This window comes from Dermacentor andersoni, chromosome 1 (genome assembly GCF_023375885.2).
Source record: "Dermacentor andersoni chromosome 1, qqDerAnde1_hic_scaffold, whole genome shotgun sequence".
NCBI classification, from domain to species: Eukaryota; Metazoa; Arthropoda; class Arachnida; order Ixodida; family Ixodidae; genus Dermacentor; species Dermacentor andersoni.
Genome location: NC_092814.1, coordinates 12,937,376 through 12,957,681, shown reverse-complemented (window position 1 = coordinate 12,957,681; position 20,306 = coordinate 12,937,376). Strand labels below are relative to the sequence as shown.

General features: G+C 43.1%; 2 long non-coding RNA genes and 1 other non-coding gene across 4 annotated transcripts; 2 read left to right on the top strand and 1 right to left on the bottom strand.

The window, feature by feature from the left end:
• Positions 1–560: 560 nt before the first annotated feature.
• LOC129380396 (uncharacterized) lies at positions 561–9,662 on the top strand. Its single transcript, XR_008608398.2, has 3 exons — positions 561–1,467; positions 6,093–6,218; positions 9,574–9,662. It is a non-coding gene; the product is annotated as an uncharacterized lncRNA (long non-coding RNA).
• Positions 9,663–9,729: 67 nt separating this feature from the next.
• On the top strand, positions 9,730–20,062 carry LOC129380397 (uncharacterized). 2 transcript variants are annotated; one of them, XR_011892403.1, is made up of 2 exons: positions 9,730–9,817; positions 18,602–20,062. It is a non-coding gene; the product is annotated as an uncharacterized lncRNA (long non-coding RNA). The 2 variants fall into 2 exon arrangements; XR_008608399.2 differs by lacking the exon at positions 18,602–20,062 and adding an exon at positions 12,773–13,638 and having other exon boundaries at positions 9,732–9,817.
• TRNAT-GGU (transfer RNA threonine (anticodon GGU)) lies at positions 15,065–15,139 on the bottom strand. The gene has a single exon. It is a non-coding gene; the product is annotated as a tRNA-Thr (tRNA).
• Positions 20,063–20,306: the final 244 nt, after the last annotated feature.

Below are 20,306 nucleotides of genomic sequence, written 5' to 3'. Positions count from 1 at the left end.
TAGGTATACTAATATGAAACTCTATGGGTAGCATAGTACACTCTTAGGCAAAGTTACACCCTTTGGCTTGCCCCTTCTGCCACACAACGATAATCGTTATCTGCCTTGATGCGTTTCCTTTCTTTAACGCTGCGAGCCCGGTACTTTCCAGTAACGAACGGCACGCGCGTTATCAGCATAGAACAGTTTACACCCTTTGGAGTGCCCCTTCTGATAACACGCGTGCCGTTCGTTACTGGAAAGTTCCGGGCTCGCAGCGTTAAAGAAAGGAAACGCATCAAGGCCGATAACGATTATTGTTGTGTGGCAGAAGGGGCAAGCCAAGGGGTGTAACTTTGCCTAAGAGTGTGTACAGCAAGAGCTTGGTGGCGCAACCCACCACCCTGTTTCAAAGAGGATGCTCATAACATTCATCCACCCATCCTACCGGAGCGCGTACGTCTATTTGTCGTACAAAAATCCCTCACGTGACCTGATCCTAGGTACATTGCTAGGTGCCTAAGGACAGCATCATTTAGGGATTTTTGACAAGGCGCGATGCTGGCGCCGAGCGACGCCGTGGCGTGTTCGTCCTCGGCGTGATCGTTCTCTGGGCCGCGCGTTGTTCAACATTGCTCATGTAATCGTGCGTGCGTTGCTTGTAGGTTCTGTGTTACTTGGCGGAAAGCCGTGAGTAGTGGCGGTGCGGCAATGCGGCTTTGGCCTCGATGAGCTCTGGCACTACAGCATCTGCGTTGTGTGACCCGTGCTTTCTTGAGAACCCGGCGGTCGTGACAATTGAAATATCGAAGTGGCCTAGCGCCTCGGCAGCGAAGTTCTGCGAACCGCGATGTGGCGTCGCCGTGTCCGACTTTGCTTAACGGACATCGAGGCATGTGCTGCTCGCTGCAAGTCATGTAAATGCAACTGCGTCGACCGCCCACTGTTCAGCGCTGAATGTGTGTTTGGTGGGCTGTGCTTGAAACGATTGATGCAGCCGTGCAGCGGGGGTGGCGGAGGAGCAGAGTGGCTTACGAGCTCCGTTTGCGCGTTCACAGACATGTGCTCCCGTCTTGGTCTCATTAGCGGCTGTCGCGGGACTGTGGTGTGCTAGCTCCTTGCCTAGTATGAAGTTTACGACGCTAACACACAGCCTGTTCACGTTTTTCCGCGCTATATGTCATTTGCATGACGGCCGAGTTGAAAACGAGACATATAGTGTTCTTTGCGTTTGTGTGTTGTAAATTACTTTCTTTTGTGGAAGTTCTGGGAGTCTTATTACGCAAGGAGTGCGAACGTAAACATAAACACATATGTGTGTAAAATTTTGAATTACCCATAATACCCTTTACGACCCTTACGCATAGTCTCACGGACTACAAGCCATCCTCTACAAGAACAAGGCTGTTCGTACCGTAGACTGTTGTGTGTACGGCATTTTTCGCGGACTGTGTAACGAAGTCGGCATTACCAGCTTAAGATTGCAAGGTAAGCGAACGTCTTTGTACTTGTCAATTCTTGGTTGTAACTGCTGTCTCGCGGGGTACTTCCGATCCCAATAGAACTCAATCGGCATCGAACGATGGCGCTTGTCTCCTTTGCGCTAACTGCGGAAGAGAGCCAATCGCGGTCGAGAACATCGATTTCTATCACCATCGATTTGCACGATCGCGATAGTCGCCTTTGCGCTAGCTGCGCAAGAGTCAGCGCAGCCGCGCTCGTGAAATGAGATCTCGATTGGCACCTAAATTGTTCCTGTGTACCGATGGTATGCAGTTGCCCTGTGCGTTGTAGTGAACGCTCTTGTGTGTGCAAAATCTGAATGTTTCGTGTTTTGGGCACTATATGGTGCAATTCGGTGGAGTATCGTGACTTCTTATGTTCGCTATGACAGGCACGTAGCCTTACGAATTAGGTACTGCTGGCAAGCACTGCATTGTGCTAATGTACTAAGAAATCGACCAAAATGGAAAACACACATTTTGATTGTACAAAAGGGAGAGGTACGACGCTCATTTTGGGCACGTGTATTTTTCATTGAAGAGGCCGGGACAGTTCGTGGTTCTACTGAGAAGTGACAACCATGTGGAGCAAACAGATAATGACGCCAAGAATAGCAAAGGGGAAGTTATTGGTAGTTCTTTGACTTAAGTGCAGAAATGAAAAGCTCATGTTGTGTGTTTCGACTACTACTGGCAGCACATTGTTTTTTCAGCCACTTTCATTTTTCTTTAAAAAGGGGATAGCTTGTGCAGTTCAATCAGTAAAGTTCAAATAAATTATTATTTTCTTTCCTTAACATCATTATCTATTGCCTTCGTATGGGTGTAACTATAAAAAACAGGCCGTTCGGTTTGCCCTCTTGAGTCACTGAAAAGTGAGGCATTTATGACATCTGCGGCCTTCTTCGTATTTAATGTTACACCATATCACCTCTATCCTTTGCACTGCAATATAAGGCAATATTGGAGCCTTTAAACAATTTTAAAGTGCAGCTGTGCCCGTGCTTTCTATGTCTTGAGGCAGTGATGTATTTGTATCATAACTTTTCCATCAGTTAAGGGGTTGCATTAGACAACAGAAAGCATTAAGTGTGAATAATACTGTTGGCATAAGCAGTTGTAAAACCTTCTTTGTTCCCTTTTAGTGTTGAGGTGCTTTTGTACCCAGTCTAATATTTCCTTGTGCGCTCGTTACTTGTTGAAAAAGTAAAATGAGACAGTGCATAGCACCGGCTATGCTTACGCATGGCGGCAAACAATGTAAGTAAGGAATGGCAACTTTTTGTCCACGAGTATTGATTGCACACAATCATGTGCTGCTCTTAACTAGCGCTCTCCATGTGTTATACTAAAGATAACAATGAAAGAAGCATGTGTCTATAATGCACAGTACTAAAACGTGCTCTTAAATGACTATGGTAGGGGCTCATTTGTATCTGTACAAGAATTAACAAAATGTGCTGTAGTGTGTGATATTGGCCCCAGAGAGGAGAAAATGAAATGGAAACGCACATGCTTGAATTATTGATTTTTATTCAATTTAGGCGCCGTAAATGTCGTGTATAAATAAGAAAGACAGCATCGACACAACAGTTGAATGTGCACAGTTATTTGTCGTAAGAATGCACCAATGCATAGCTTATGAAGTTAGAGTGCTCAGCTATTGAAACGCAATACTCGGACAGCATGTCGCGCAGTCACTCTTGCGCCGCCAGTGAGCGCTGGGTGATTGCTGAGGGGGGCCCAATTGCATCACTATGCATCAGAATGACACTCGTTTTCATGTGACACAAAATTGCATCAGCTCGATGTGCCAAGCATCCACATGTGGCACAAAAATAGTGGCAGACGCCATGCCGTCTGAATATCGCATTTCAATCACTGATCACTGTACATCATGTGAAGAAGCAAGCAACATATAAAATTAAGAAATAGAACAAGTGAGAAAAGACCAGATCAGTAAATACAAAGGATGTGCAATGATTCATGTAGCTGCATATGAAGGAATTCAGACATGAAGTGGAAACATGTGGGCATGTTTCAATGCATATCAGAGTTAGTTATTGAAAATTAACTTACTGAGAGTGTAGTGTTGAAAAATGGCCATTGTTGAAACAGTGCGTGAACTTATTATGTCCTTTCTATTTAATGAGATTAATGAATGCATGCATGCCTTCATTGTACTGTTGGCCTTCTCATTCCCCCCAAAGGGTAGGATTTGGAGCCAGATGTTTGGCAGACAGTCCGTTTAGGAGACCCTCTCGTGATGTGGTCTTTGCAAGGAATTTTTACTAAACAGAGAAATGCGCAATGTACACAAGTGAAACAAGTACGTTTAAATTACCTGAAATGTTTAAGTAATGAGAAAATGAACAGGACAGGCCCTCGTGGAACATGCATGTAAGGTGTGAATATGGATTTCGATAAAATTGCCATCGCACCATGGAAACGAAGGTTTTCTTTGTCCCTTTTCTAGTGAATAGTTGTGGAAGTGCACCTTATGACAAAGATGGCCAGTCTGTGTGCACTGATGCAGAGAAAGCACAGCTGATCACTCATGAAACTGAAATGCAAGACATAGGTGATGATGCATTGAAGATGCACTGTATTCGTAATGGAAAAAAAGACAATCGTTGTACTCTGCTCCACTCAACAAAACTATAACTACAGGCAGTTATGGCAGCACACTAACCATCTTGCAGTAGGCAGGTGACAAGGGAAGGCAACGGAAAGCTAACATAGGCACACAGTAGATGTATGGTGCACAGGCCCACAGTCGATTCAAACAAACCATGACGTCATGATGTAGGTTCAAGCTGCTCAGCAACCTACATGTAATGTATGAATAAGTAACTTGGAATAACTCTGGTTACAAAAAGAAAGAGTTAGTTTGAAGGGGTGCATATGTCTAGGAGACTATGGTAGCCTGATTTTAAGGTTACATGTTTTTTCTTGGAGCAGGCAACGCTAATGTATGAAAACCTAGTACCTTTACTGAGGTTTCAGGAAAGTAAACATTTCATTTCCTGCAGAGGAAGGCAAATTGCTGAATGCCACACATACAATAACTGTGCAGTATGAAAAAGTGTATTGTGCGTTTACTTTCATCGAGTTGGGTGCACAGCTGTTGTGTATGCATCCATCCAAAACCGCACACACACATACGCAATTAAACACATATGGGCTGTGCAATAGTGTATTTCTTTGCTGTGTGTGCACGTTCTGTCACCTCATGTTAAGTGTGCCGCTGTATGTGAAACAATTAGTATTTGGGTGGAAAGCCCCTCTTATATTAGAAAAAGCAACGCAAAGTGCGCCAACCGGTTGAAACAATGAAACGAAATTGACAAAGAAGTGCATATAAATTTTGTTTCTCAAATTTATGTACAAAGTAATTTTACGGAAAAGGCATACTTTCGCAAGATTAGATACATGTGCTTCATTGCCAAAGCATTTCACAAGTAATGAGACTATGTGTACTGGAAGGCCATCAGCACAAGTACGAAAACTGCATTACCTGTTAATTGTGTCGATGTCTGAAAGGTACGCATAACAGTAGTAGTAGTTATAATTACGGTAGTAATGAAGCTTAGTGATCAATAATGCATCTTGTGCAGCACTGGCTATTATTAGGTGTAAGAATACCCTCTTCTGAAAACCAAAATCAAGAAAGGGGCTGACAGATGGAATAGCACACTGTGGTATAAAGTTTGTAAACAGGGATAAGGTGCCTCAGAAAGGCTGGCCAACGTTTTGATAGGAGGACCTATCCTCTGACAAGTTTTTTTGTCACAATGTGAAGATGCAGTGTTGTCATCAAACAATGCATATGCACTGCAAGATCAAGCAGTAAGTGCAACATAACTTCAGCAGGATGTCGAGCATTCGAAACAGTTTCGACATGTAAAAATTTTTCGCTTGTAAAAAAGCCTCAGGCAACTTAGTATGCTCACATCTCAATGACATTGATGCAGCTAGTGAAAAGTGCAACATCCCATGCTCTCTGTGTAGTTATGTTACCGATTGCAGAGTAATGCAATTTATCTGCCTAAGGTGACCTAGACCACTTGAAAGTAATTCCAGAAAAGCACATGCAAAATAAAATACCTTGCATTATTTCATATAGGGAACTCACCTATACAGCAATACTGTCACACATGAAGTAGTTCCACTGTGAGCAAGCATAGTAGGCTTTCGACTAGTGCAGTGGCTTGAGACTTAAGCCAGCCTGCTCGTTAGTGACCCAGAATTACATGTTCCTGGGCTACTCAGTTCATATTTCTCAGCAGACAGTATGGTAGCTTATTCTGCTCCCCTTGTCGCCTTCCGGCTTCCCTGCTTTTTGCTAGGCGACCATGACTTCTTGTCGTCTACTGTGGTGTTTAACATATTGTAAAATCTGTTACCTAACAATTCCAACGATGTTTACAATCGTTGCAGGAAGCTGACCACATCATGCATGCCATGACTTGCCATGGCCATAGCTTTTTCCATTCCCATGTGATGTAACGTTTTCGGTTTTGTGTTCCATATAAGCTTTCATTGCTACAGCTTAACATTGATCTTGCTGGCGACGTTTCAGCTCTGCTGATGTCCTTGCTTTGGTTGTAGATGGAGAAAAGGTTTCTGTCCACTTTGTCATGACCTGCACCTGTTCACCACCAGCTCCTGCTGTGCAGTATTCTACTCTTGAGCAGTCATCTGTCTCTCTTTTCCAGGGATTCCGTATACTGCAAGGTACCTTTACATCCCTCATTTTCAGTGTTGTCGCACCCGTGTTTCTCATGACTTCGTGTATATTGCGTTCAGTAAAGTGCATTTCTTTTGTATTAAGCATATTGTGTAAGTCTGTACTCCCACGTATTTTTGTTAGGTTTTCCATTTCTTGTTATTAGGATACTTGAGTGGAAAGATACAGAACAGAGTTCATGTTTTCATGTAACTTATATTTGCCATATAAATTATGCAATTCACTCATTTGTAATTTGTTTGCCACTTATTTTCTTAACTGTAGCTTTGTATTCACCATATGTTTATTTACTTATTCACTCGAAACCTCTAAGTGTCCATACACGTCTGTCCCTTCTAAGTACTTTACCGTCCCTTAGCATACTGTGCTGCAAAATGTCATTTTGACACCATAATTTGCATTTCATTCAAAAGCTTCTTTGTGCATCTTGTGGCTGTTGAAGCGTAAATTTTTATTACATGGGGTTTGTTTGCTTAGAGCTTTTTATCTTTGCCACGTGTGAGCCGGTGCCTTCGTTCGGTTCACCATAAAGAGTGTATGCTGTTGTTTCACATGTTACATTGGCATAATGTCTATGTGCTTGGTGTTTTTAGGAGGTCTTTCAGAGATGTAAACAAAGGTGCCCGATGCTAGGTACTTCTCTCTGGAGTGACCACTGAAGGCTGCAAATTGACTGTTCCCTTCCTGCAACCTTCTGCCTAAAGTTATGTCCACATTGTACTGTTGTACTTTGTTTGTTGGCATCAGTGTATGAATCACTGCAATGGCTTCTGTACCACGGTAATGTTCATTTGGTACTGTTCACGGATATTCTCGTAACTTGTGCTTGATTTTTTTGCACCCTTATGCTGTGTTCATGTCATCAGTTTGACATACTTGCAGTACTTGCCTAAAAGCTTTTCAGATGTATGTTTTCACATAAATACTTATTCATTTCTTCCTTCCCCACTGGCAGTGGTTCATGAAGCCATGTGCTGCATTGGTTGCTATGGCTTATCTCGCTGTTTAAGAAGTTCTGTACATGAAGTTTAAGCCTCCCGATTTGCCTAGTTAATACATCCCAAAATGAAAGCAAACATAACTTTGCGAGGTGGTGTGTTATCTGTGTAGGACAATCGACATTGGTAAAAGCAGGAAGATTAATTGGTATTACAAATATGGCGATTGGTTTTACAGTTGGCTGCCACACCTGACACTAACCCTCCTCCTTTCTCCAGGCTTGGGACTGGCCATAGTGTTAGGCTTACACCATGGGTGGAGTTTAACACTATATCGACAGAAAACCATAATATGCTCCGAAGGGCTGCATTAAAGATACACGTATATCGGAAATACCCTACAGTGCCCTGTGCACATAAACATGTTGTTTTCGTTCAATGCTGGAACCGCAGACAAATGAAGGCGTAAAAAGAAACGCCACACTAACATAATTGTGTAAAAGAAATTATGAAAGGAAAAAGAATATATGGAACAGGTGCATTTCGCACCGAAAATAAAACCCTTCTAAAAACACATCCCACAATGCTATTGCAGGATGTGCTCAGCAACAGAAAAGCAAACAAAAGAGTAAACAAGTCTACTCTGTAAAAAATACACATGCATGCCAGAAAGCTCCAGAAACATCTCAAGTGGTTGCACCTACCAGCACTACAAAAAAGTGAAGGTTGCACTCGGTAAACTAAAAATGAAATCCTGGCCGCTAAGCACATTAAAGATTGCAACAAGTTGCGCCCTGGAACACTATAAACGAAGCGAACTTTGCACTTGGTAAACTAGGTACAAATCCTTGCCAGTTGTTCATTACACATTGAAACAAGTTGCACCCGGCAGGACTCTAAACAAACTGAAATTTGCACTTGGTAAGCTTAAAAAGAAACCCTTGGCAGTAGTACATTAAACGTCACACCATGTTGCACCTGGCAATACTATATATAAAGCGAAGGGTCCAGTCGCTAAACTTAAAAATGAATGCTTACCAGTAAACATATTGAACATCACAAGCTGCACCCGTGAATGCTATAAACAAAGTAAAGGATGCACTCAAGACAAAGAAAGGAGAAAAAACAAACACTGCCACAAGGCACATATCATATTGCAAATGGTTGCAAGCAACGATTCTATGAAGACATCTCTAATCAATATATACAGTTACACAGGGCTTTTGGCATTGAAACATAAAAGTGTCATGAAAATCTATATACAAGAGTGGTGCTACGTTGTGGTATTACCACACAGAGTAATGCCTATTGGTGTGCAAACAAAACTTGCTTGGTCAGTATGTGGCGAACATATGCACCTCTAGTGGAGTCAGTGATACGCCGAGCAAGTGCACGAAGCCGAAGCACCACATACTTTCTTTGAAACACTTTCGTGAGGTCAACCACATGTTGTGGCTCTTCATGATAGTGGTGCATTGAATTTAGCATTGATACATGTCTCTCTGAAAAGTTCTGAAAGCCCCTCAGTGTTATGATATCAATTTGGGACTTGCCTGTTGTGGTGCCGAGTCGAATAACTTTTTCTGCGGCATACAGAGCAGCATGTACAAAAGCAGATGCCTGAATGAACCCACCGTTGTTTTTTAGAGCTGTGAGCATGCTGCGCTTTGTGTCTGACACTAGAAGCTGTGCGCAGTCTGCACAATGTAGCCGTTTAAGTACCACTCCTGCTACAAAGCCTCCAATGTAGTGCACCACCTCACTGGAGAAGACACTGAGGTCAGTGTAATCATGCTCCAGCAATGATTGTGTGAGTGTGCACGTGAATTTGTGGTCAGTGGCATCGCTTGAAGTGCAGCTGTCGTCTTCTCCCTGACTTCTTGAGAGGCATATGCCTTGTAGCTGTGGCATCACATTTGCGTTCTTTGATGACATCACTTGTGCATGCACCAATGTTCTTCTGTATGTGTGGCGGAACTGGGCTGCCGAAGGATTGTTGTTCCAGCCACCACGTTGCCTAATGCAGCTGAAGTACATCTCTAGTGGGTCCTGATTGAGCCTACTAGTGCAGATGTAGCTTTAAAGAAAAATGAACAATATGAAGAGTAGTTGTATTTCAAATTTTTCATAACATTGAGCTTGGAACTTAACACACAAACGAACGTAACTTTCGGGCTATTGAGGTGATACGTTAATAATTAAGGGGAATAAGTTAAAGCAAAACAGATGAACTTCTCCATTTTTAGGTGTCACCCACAAAAGCTAGTCGTTTAGGTAAATCGCTTCAAAAATAGTGTTGTTATCATACAGTCCACAAATGTTCACCGTGGTACCCATGAAGTCCTTGCCTCTCTTAGTGTTATGAAAACTTGGTAAACATTATGTGGTTGCTTTACCTGCACAGGTCAGCATCAAAGATCTCCTGCGCCAGATGGGACACGCTCTTCAGCGTGAATGCCAGTGAGATCACCGATATACGCCTGCTGTCCTGTACAACTGGCTTCCCAGTAACCAGTTGCAGAGCCATCAGCTCTCTGCCAGCACACTCCATGGCCTCCCTCTGAAAGTGGAAAGTTGAGGGTCGCAGCGGAGCCTTGAACCCTTTTACCACTGGACTGCTCGAGTTCAGCAGGTAGAATGCCCTGAAAGTAAGACAAAATCACAGCTCTCATTAAAAAAGCGTACCTAGAAAACGAGGAACAGCTTTTTGTCTGGAGAAGTAACAGCGCATAACTGTTGCGGATAAGGACGGTGCAAGTCATAAAATAGAGGAAGCATTTTATGTATGTGCATGCATACATTGCAGCAGTGCATGCCGCTAATGAAACGGTTAATAAGTACCAGCAATTGATGCATTTATTTATGCACTTATACATACAATGGTACATTTATTCAGCAACTGTACCACTGAAGACAGCAAGCAACGCCTCATATGAATTCAAGTGAACTGTTGAGCAATACTCCAAGTTATGAATTTGTGTCATGCACTAAATGCATTAAACAATCCTTGCAATGATTTATCAGAGTGACGATGACTTATTCATGTTTATAGGGCTTCAAAACTTATACGCTCGCTACTGGGTAATGGCATGACATAGACAAGAGTCAAACCCTTGGATACTTTTTCCAGCCTAATTAATTTCACAAAAAGCAAACGATCCTTGCATCCTACCTGTCATAACATGCGGAGTATATATTTTCATGTTATGAAACAGTTTCTTTAAATGAACAGCCACACAGTGAGTGGTGGCACGAGAAATCATACACATAATCGTTAAAGAAACAGAAGGCCATGGTTCACGTTACAGAGGAAGCAGTCGTAGGCAGTATTTTCATTAATAGCATGAGGAAGAGATGGAGCTGTGCAAGCGATATAATGTGATTGGCAAGTAAATGTTGGTCTATTAGAGTTGACATATGTTGAATTCCAATGGCGGAGTCGGAGCAAGTTTTTCTGCTCGTTTCGGAGCAAGTTTGTTCCAATGGCAGAGTGAGGGCGGGAGTAAGGTGTTCCAATGAGAGAGTCGGAGGGGATTCAGAGCGGGAGTCACTCCGTGGAGCAGAAAAAGATGCTCCGCCAAAATCGGCGGAGTGGACCGGAACTCTGCGTGACGTATTTCCTTTACCACGTTTGTCTGCTGGGAGGCGCCACCGGTCACGACTCGCCAGGAAGCAAAAGCTGCTGCATGCTTGGCGAGATATCCATTCCGCACTTTTAAAAAAACAACAGGTGAACGGCGCTGAAGAGACAAGTGACCCGTGCGGCGGTGCTGGGAGCAAACAGCGGAAGGAAATGACAACACGCAAGGTATCCTGGGTAACTCGGTGATAGAACTGCCGCTTCCGCCTTGCTCCGGCGGCGCAGGTTGTGTTCCACTCGCGGATCTAGAGGCGTTGCTCTACGCCAGAGTCGAGTGCTCGCTCGCGGAGTCCGTCGGCTGCTCCGACTCTGCCATTGGAATTCAACAATAGTGTGCGCCAAAAGTAGGGAGATGGAGTCGAGTATGACAAAAATACTATGTGGCACAAAGAAATTCGCAAATTGCAGGTAGGAGATGTAATCGCTTAGTGTAACCTGAGATAAGGAGAGATCACCACAAGGTGCGGTTTTCTTGTACTAGACAAAGTATGTCAATGTTAATGATGACACTCATTGTGACAGTGGTTATCTATGTGTTAGTCGTCTAACATGGCAAAAGAGATAATAGACGAAACTGCACCATTCATGCGCGAGGAAAAGGTTGTCGTTTAGAAATATGTGCAAACACTCATAGAACAAAGGTGCAGCAATGATATGCCACTGTAGCGCTAGCTAAATGCCACTGCTAGTAAAGCCCACTATAGTTGCCACAGACCACAACAGTGTTTAGCTTTCACCAGAATTCTTGCCTTAAGAGGAAGTTTCAGCTCGGGTGCTCCTATTGAAATGCATGTAAAAGGAGAATTTCTTATTCTCGGCAACCACTGCAGCAAACTTGATGAGGTTTGTTGCATGTAAAATAAAAATTTTAAATCCAGTGACTGTTGCTTTCGATTTTTCAATTTAGGCCTCAATGTTCAACTGAAAATTGGCCAAAATTCTACATTTAAAAAAAACCCCGAAAATTTCAAGCTTCCACCTCTGTGAATGTGTAATGAAAAATGATATTGTGTGTCATAGTACATCTCTAGCGGGCAGAATTGATAAGTTACACATGAGTCTCAGATATTTTAGTAATGTGTAAATACATCTTTCTGAAAACTGTAATACACAATATAAGACATTCACGTAATATGTAAATTGACATATCTAATTTGTCCACTTCGAATAATCTAATGGATGCTGTTTATAGAACTGCGGTATCTGTTTTTGGCGGAGAGATATTAGTTTGTATACTCCGCGTTTCTATTTCTTTCTGAAATTTCGCATTTCTAAAAATTCTGTCAACACAATTCATGCCCTAAATCGAAATTCTGCTTCCAACAGTCACTACAATCCAACTTTTTCTCTCAAATGCAACAAATTTCATTAACATTGGTCCAGGGCTTATCTCAGAAATGCGTTTTTGCATTTTACATGTACTTCAATAGGCCGCGTTGGACTTGGGCCCGAGCTAAAGTATCCTCTTAAATGGGCAGGTGTTCAGTATACGTACATGCAAGGAATGAAGAAGACAGCAATGAAGTGCTCGGCACATGTGCCTTTTTTTTTATCAGGACACATTAGCGAGTTTATAAGCGTTGCCTGTGTCAAAATTTTCTGGACAGCTCCCTTGACATAGATGTGTAATCACTGAATGACAACAAAGGATGATTATTTTGAACAGAAAGAAGTGGCAGTGGAAGTAATGAAGTGCTTCACTTGAATCATATTGAGTGTAATAATAAAACCCCTGTGCTTTGGTTAATTACTGCTCACTCAGGACCGTAACTGTATTAGTCACATGCTATTCCTCAAATCAGGTTTAAACATTTCATTTTATTGAGGGTATAAGCGTGCATTGTTATTGCAGTAGCGTTTTCTTTACTGCTCTTCTCCCTCCGGGAAAGTGTAGGTGATGGCCTGATAGTGTGCTTTAACAGAAATATATTGTGATTGATGTCAACTTCGGTGTTACCGCAAGTCTCTTCAGTGCCGGTGGATGCACCTGGACTAAGCCCGTCGAAAATTCCAACTTTTGAGACGCTGCAAGTCACTTCGGATTCCGTGTCGTCGGAAGCGGCCGAGCCGGCTGACCGAAGCCTAACGTCGACTTCGGCGTTTCCGCACGCCGCTTCGGTGCCGACGGACGCGGCTGAACCGAGCTCGCGTGCTCAACGCTTCGACACGGTGTTTTTCACGGAGGCGAAGTGCGCGGGGCGCGAAAAATACGCAGACAACATTAAAACTTCATTGGCGAAGAAGTCCGCGACTTCCCGCAAGTTCGAGCTAATGAACGTCGGCACAGGAAGTGAAGACGACGATCGCGGCACAGAGTACATCATCGTTGATCTCTCTGTGCTAAAGAAGCTGTTTGCATCCTCAAGCTGCAGCAAGTGTGGGATGGCCACTCTCCAACTCGCAAAGTGCAGTGAGAGAGAGCAGTGAGAGAACCAGCAGAGCTGTTGCAGCACAGCTTGGTTACAGTCCTGGGAGGTGCCTCATTCGTAGGAGCCTTGAAAAAGATAAACAGAGGCTGTGCAGGTCTGATAAAAGTCACACCAATGCTGAAAAGGTGAAGAAGAAGATGGCAAAGAAGCACAAGCCTGACAGAACCCAGGACTACTGCCCAGGACTTTTGTGAATGTGTGGCAGATTCATAGAAAATAGCAAGTGACTTTCTGAGCTTTTTTTTTGTCAAGTGCCAATGCAATACAGAGGTTTTCACAATCTTTACATGAACAGATTTCTGTGAGTTTGGTGTTATTGTGTTCAGTAATGACTGGGCTGCATGCTAAAGCATTAAATTTTTCCATGTGATGGGTAAACAAAAGTGGCAGAGTAAGCAAAGCTTTGCTTGCAATTTTCTCAGCTTTGCTTTTTCAATCAAATGCCTTTGCCTTACAGAACTTTTCATAATGTTTGCATCAACTGATTTTATTGAATTAGGTATCATTTTTTTTCAGTAAAACCTCAGCTACATCCTAAAGCTTTCCATTTTTCATTAAACCCAATAGACTAGCAATTAAGTCAGATGTAAGCTAATTACTCCCGCATTGTTTTTTTCTTCTTACTTTGTTATTCATTCATGACCTATATGATGACTTTTTGAAAATTTCTTTAGCTTTAGGATGTGCAGTGGGCCCTTGGAAATGACAGCTATTCTTTAAAACTAGTCTTTTTTAATTAAAAAATTATCATAATCGCCCGTAAGAAAAGACCTATGTGGGATAAATTATTTTGCAATATCTTCATTTCTAGATGAGATATATAAAATCTGAATATATATTTGGGATCAGCATTCAAAGATATATCTGCATGCCAATTTTCAGAAAGATATGTTAAGAAATAAAAAAAAGTTTTCAAGACCCTCATCCCCCCTTAAATCTCACAGTCCTTACTTGTCAACCATGCTGATGAATTTTGCGTTCCCATTGCAGTCTTCGAAACCCTGCAGATGCATCTGCGAGGCAAATTCCAGTGCTTTGCTGACTGATGCACTGAATGTCTGGGCTGCAAGTTTTACTTTCATTATCTGTTACAGAAGAAACAGAGACCACAGACACTATTGTAATTGCCACTGTAGTGTCATGTATTAGAAGGTAGGAACTTACCTGTCGGCAGTACTCCACATGAGCCCGTGAGAGCTTGTTGGCTGCATTTAGTCCTTCTTTTTCCTGGAGCTGGTGGAGCATTGTAATGTGTTTCCACTGAACGACCTGGAGCCAACATTAGTAGAGAAAGTCAAGCCTCACTTTCAAGGCAGAGACTACTTATTTTCAATGTTGTCACCAGTCCCGCCAAGTTTAAAAAAAGAACGTAATTGTGTGTAATGGAAAAGTCAGTGTCATAGCTAACTTTATGTAATCAATCACACAAGCACAGTCTTACCTCATGAATAAAGGGAAAAACAGACATCCACCCATTCGTAGCAATTGCTACAAAGGAAACCCATACAGGTTCCTCGAAAGAAGCCTCATGGTTGAAGAAAAATTCGTCCTGGTCCGGGACTCGAACCCGGGACCACCGCCTTTCCGGGGCAGCCGCTCTACCATGTGAGCTAACCAGGCGGCTAGCAGATAGCAGGGCGAAGTCGAATTTGTCGACAACACGGAGCAAAGGCAAGAGTTTGACGTAGTAGTTCTGCGGAAACCCGCAAGGTGGAGCGAAGTAATGAATAAAGGGAAAAACAGACATCCACCCGTTCGTAGCAATTGCTACAAAGGAAACCCCTACGGGTTCCTCGAAAGAAAAGCCTCATAGTTGAAGAAAAATTCGTCCTAGTCCGGGACTCGAACCCGGGACCACCGCCTTACCGGGGCAGCCGCTCTACCATCTGAGCTAACCAGGCGGCTAGCAGATAGCAGGGCGAAGTCGAATTTGTCGACAACACGAAGCAAAGGACGAATTTTTCTTCAACTATGAGGCTTTTCTTTCGAGGAACCCGTATGGGTTTCCTTTGTAACAATTGCTACGAACGGGTGGATGTCTGTTTTTCCCCTTATTCATTACTTCGCTCCACCTTGCGGGTTTCCACAAAACTACTACGTGAAACTCTTGCCTTTGCTTCGTGTTGTCGACAAATTCGACTTCGCAATGCTATCTGCTAGCTGCCTGGTTAGCTCAGATGGTAGAGCGGCTGCCCCGGAAAGGCGGTGGTCCCGGGTTCGAGTCCCGGACCAGGACGAATTTTTCTTCAACTATGAGGCTTTTCTTTCGAGGAACCCGTATGGGTTTCCTTTGTAGCAATTGCTACGAACGGGTGGATGTCTGTTTTTCCCTTTATTCATTACTTCGCTCCACCTTGCGGGTTTCTGCAGAACTACTACGTCAAACTCTTGCCTTTGCTCCGTGTTGTCGACAAATTCGACTTGGCCCTGCTATCTGCTAGCCGCCTGGTTAGCTCACATGGTAGAGCGGCTGCCCCGGAAAGGCGGTGGTCCCGGGTTCGAGTCCCGGACCAGGACGAATTTTTCTTCAACTATGAGGCTTTTCTTTCGAGGAACCCGTATGGGTTTCCTTTGTAGCAATTGCTACGAACGGGTGGATGTCTGTTTTTTCCCTTTATTCATTACTTCGCTTCATCTTGCGGGTTTCCGCAGAACTACTACGTCAAACTCTTGCCTTTGCTTCGTGTTGTCGACAAATTCGACTTCGCCCTGCTATCTGCTAGCCGCCTGGTTAGCTCAGATGGTAGAGTGGCTGCCCCGGAAAGGCGGTGGTCCCGGGTTCGAGTCCCGGACCAGGACGAATTTTTCTTCAACTATGAGGCTTTTCTTTCGAGGAACCCGTATGGGTTTCCTTTGTAGCAATTGCTACGAACGGGTGGATGTCTGTTTTTCCCTTTATTCATTACTTCGCTCCACCTTGCGGGTTTCCGCAGAACTACTACGTCAAAATCTTGCCTCATACTGCATCTGTAGGATACGAATAGCGTTTGACAGAATTTACGTAATGTCATGTCCGAAATGTCACTGGTACGAACCTGACATTAAGAAGCATAGAGACAGTAGAAGGCACACCCTAACTCTCGAGGATGTTTAGTTAGACGAACATCTTGATGTAGGATAATTGGAAGAGTGTAAGGAAACGTTTACAAAAAGTGTTACACATTCCAAAGGTTCAGGACAGTAAAGTTAGTAAGTGAGCAAGGTAGTATTTAAAAAAACAGTTTCCTAAATGTGTTAACTTCACCCAACAATACATAAGATGATAAGTTTGCCATGACATATACTACTCTGTAATGGCGCACTAATTTGGGTGTTTGAGTTTCGGTAACGCTTCATAAACAGGGTAAAAATTCTCCATGAGGTATCCATCCGTTGTAAATTCCTATATTACATATGTTCGCTTCATATACACTCATTAACACACTTTACAGAACTGCATTTTTTTGTGTGTGGACAGTTATGGTTTTATAGGAAATGTGGTTCTATGTTTGTGTACTTTTGAATTTTTATGAACTATTTGTAAGGAATGCTATGCTGGAAAAATAATGTTTTACATAAAGTAGCATGCATCGAAACTTCATTTTCCAGATGCAACACGCTTCATTGGGATCACTATCAATTATCTCACAAAAGCTTAACATGTTTTGGGGTCCCTCATTTACAGGTTCCATATTTATTTTTCATTAAAGCGTAGAAATGAGGTGGCACCTGCTAAAAAGTGTGTGAAACCAACTGGACAAATTTTGAAGACTCGTAGGGAACAACTGAAGGCTTTATTGAGAAGATACGTTTCTTATGCAAACACTCATAACAGTTTCCTTGAATCGCATTATGTATTTGTTGCAAGTTTCTTCATACAGGAGCCTGTGCGGTTAACACCAATGGTTGATACATATTGTAAAGTTTGCCAGTATGGGCAATGCTTTGGAGAAATTTTTGTTATGAAAACATTATTTATTAATTGATAAGGTCTTTTAATAATGCGTGGTTCGACATAAACATGTGCAAATCATGGTGACTCATTGCACAGTCCTGTAATATAATTGCACAACTGGCAATTTTTGCGGGGAGCCTACAAGTTTATTGTTATCACTGACGCCTTGACACGCACATTTTGGCACATGGTTAGTACTAAGAATATATTTCCACTGCTTTAAGACTTTAACCACATTACAATTACGCATTGATTTTGGTCGGAAGATGAACATGAAGTTGACTTTCACATTTCATTTGTACAACTTTTTCTGAAATGTAGTGACACACCTTAAATGACCTCACTGAATAAAAAGTAGGGAACACAATGAAAGAATGTTTTGCAAACAATCCACTAACACAGCAAGCATTCTGTGTCAGTGTGAGCATTACACCACATTGTAAAGCATGTTCACTGCTTTTGAAAGAGGCAATGATAATTATTAAAAAAAAAAACAGTTTACCCCGTATGTGCTGCTTGTCAGAGTCCCCTTGTCTCCGAGGAGGTTCCTCAACAACTTAAGGCCATGGCACGCGTCAAACACCATGTGAATGTCCTCCTGCTTGTTGACTGGGCTCTTAAATGTTGTCCTCAGGGCATTGTACGAACATTCATGAACTCGACAGCCGAGCAGCTTAGCCATATGGACATTTGCCCTGAGACAGTCACAGACAACTGCCACCACTCTTAGGCCGCACTCGTGCAGGTGGTGGATAGCCTGCAATAGCAGGTCCCGCAGCACTTCACCTGACAGGCCAGCGTTTAAGAAATACCCAAAGGGCATCTTCCATGGTGATGCCAGCCCAACAACCATGAATGCAAGGGCATCAGTAGCAAGTGGGGTGCTTCTGGGGTCACTTGGCTGTTCATTGTTCTGGCCAAGGCCGGCATATCCAATAAGACGGCCTGTGGGGATGTCTAGTTCACATGCCTTGCTGATGCTCATGCCATCAAGTAAAATGGAACAAGGACGCTCACGTGGACTGTCATCCTTGTGCCTACCCTTTAGGTCGTTCAGCACCTCGGCAGTGAATCCTGGCCAACCGTCAATGACCTTGAGCCATTGTCGGATTTTCTGTACGCTCGGCATTGGAAACAATGTGCTCATGTAATCATAGGCCCGGGGGGAGTAGTAATGCAAGGTTGATGCGAAAGTTTTCATTTCTGGTGTGTACCTTCTTCCACGGGGCTGTTCTACCATATTATTGTGCCAATTCGCAACAGTTCCTTGCGGCAGGTTTTCAAGATGTGCCTCCTTCTTTGCTGATTCTTGTAGATGTGTGCAGTGCTCATGTTGTTCCCCTGCCACACTTCCCAAGGCTTCATTAATCTTGCTATAGCGATTTGCTCTTTTTTGCAGTAAATTGACTTTTTTTCGTTCTGCATTCAGGTCTTTTCTGAACCTCTTCATTCTACCCTCCGGCTGCTCTGCGGAGCTGTACGTGTGGTCAAGAAGGACATTCTCCAAGGTAGTAGTTGATGACCCACCATCACTCCGTATGCGGCAGCTACGTGAGGCTTCCTCAGTGGCTGGTGACGGAGTGTCATGCGCCTGCGATTGAATGTATAATGCATGCTAACTTAGCCACCTATTCACAGGACAGAGCACTGTTAACATCCATCCAATCCAGTTTTATTACACACACAAGCATGATGATTGTTCATGGCAAGGCTGCAATGGCACTTATTTTTTCATTGACAGGTAATCAATGTAACTGTCTGATAATGTAATGGTTGGGGAGGGGGGACCTGTCAGAATCCACACAGCACGTGTGTGGGACATGTTACGCATGTGTCGAGTTCTCTGGTCCTTTCAATCCGCAAAAGCTGCATACTTTACCAACGAAGGGGTGCATTACAAGCCGACTGCTGACAGACCCATGCACCAAGTTCACTTGTTTGTGCTGTTCCTCATTTATACATTGCCTTTTTTACTTGGCTTGTTCCATACAAAGCCGCATGCAATGAACACCTTAACTTGTGCACTCTACATGGCGCTTCTTTTCACAGACAGCAGTGAGTGTGTTTTCATCATTTAGCATTGCCAGGAGCCTTCATCGTGATTGTATGACCAACATGCATGCAAATTAAAAATGTTTCCCCTTTTCGGCTACAACTTCATTCTGCTATGCATGCAATACAACTACATGATTGATAGCAGTACGCTGTATTGGTACCTTCTCTTCTTTCATGTCAATTGTGCATTGAATGAGGCTTTTCCTTAAAAAAAATTCATTGTACAACTTCTGTAAATTTCGCTATGATTGTCTGCACACATGGCAGAAGAGCCCAGCAGACACCTATTGGCATGCAAAAGTGAAATGTATAATAAAACCACTTCGCTACGATTGCATCCTTGTGTAAAACATTAAGCACAATCTGTCTAGAAGCTTCTGTTGTAGCACTTGCCGCTCTATATTGACACATGGCACTATTTGTCAATTCGGTTTTTGCGGTTTCTATTATTACACTTGCTGTATTGCTATGAGGCATATGAGCTCCATGACTGGAATGGCTATCTTCTAAAATTTTTTACAAGCAGTGCGGGGCTTCAAAGAATGAGTTATGTTGTACCACAGTTGTTTAAAAGTTCCATTAACACTTTCACATCCTCTTACGTCTGCACATAAACAGCATGAGCTAGGCAGGTAAGAAATTTGCCTGGTTGTGAAAAGTCATGCACGAATTGATTCATGGCTGTGCATGCTAAGTGCTGTTACCACATTTTTATAACATTGTTGCTGTTCTCGCAACACTCCACCACTTTGTCTGTTTTTTGGCACCACCGGCTGTTTTATCCCGTCACGGCTGTGTATACACTGGTACTGTCAATAAAAATATCCCATGTGCATACCTTTTCATGATTGTGTGGAGTGTAGAACCTGGATGGCACTGCACCCTCGTGAAGGCGGCGGCACTGTAGACCAGCGAGAAACGCAGCTTCTTCAAAATGTGGTGAGCATAGCATGTGGCGCCCTGTCGGGGTGAAACCTGGCTGGTTCATAGCAAGGAGCCATTCTTGCAGTAGGTGTTCATTGTTCATTGGAAACCTGTACACGAAAAAAGAAAATGTTTTGCTGCAATAGCTGACCAGC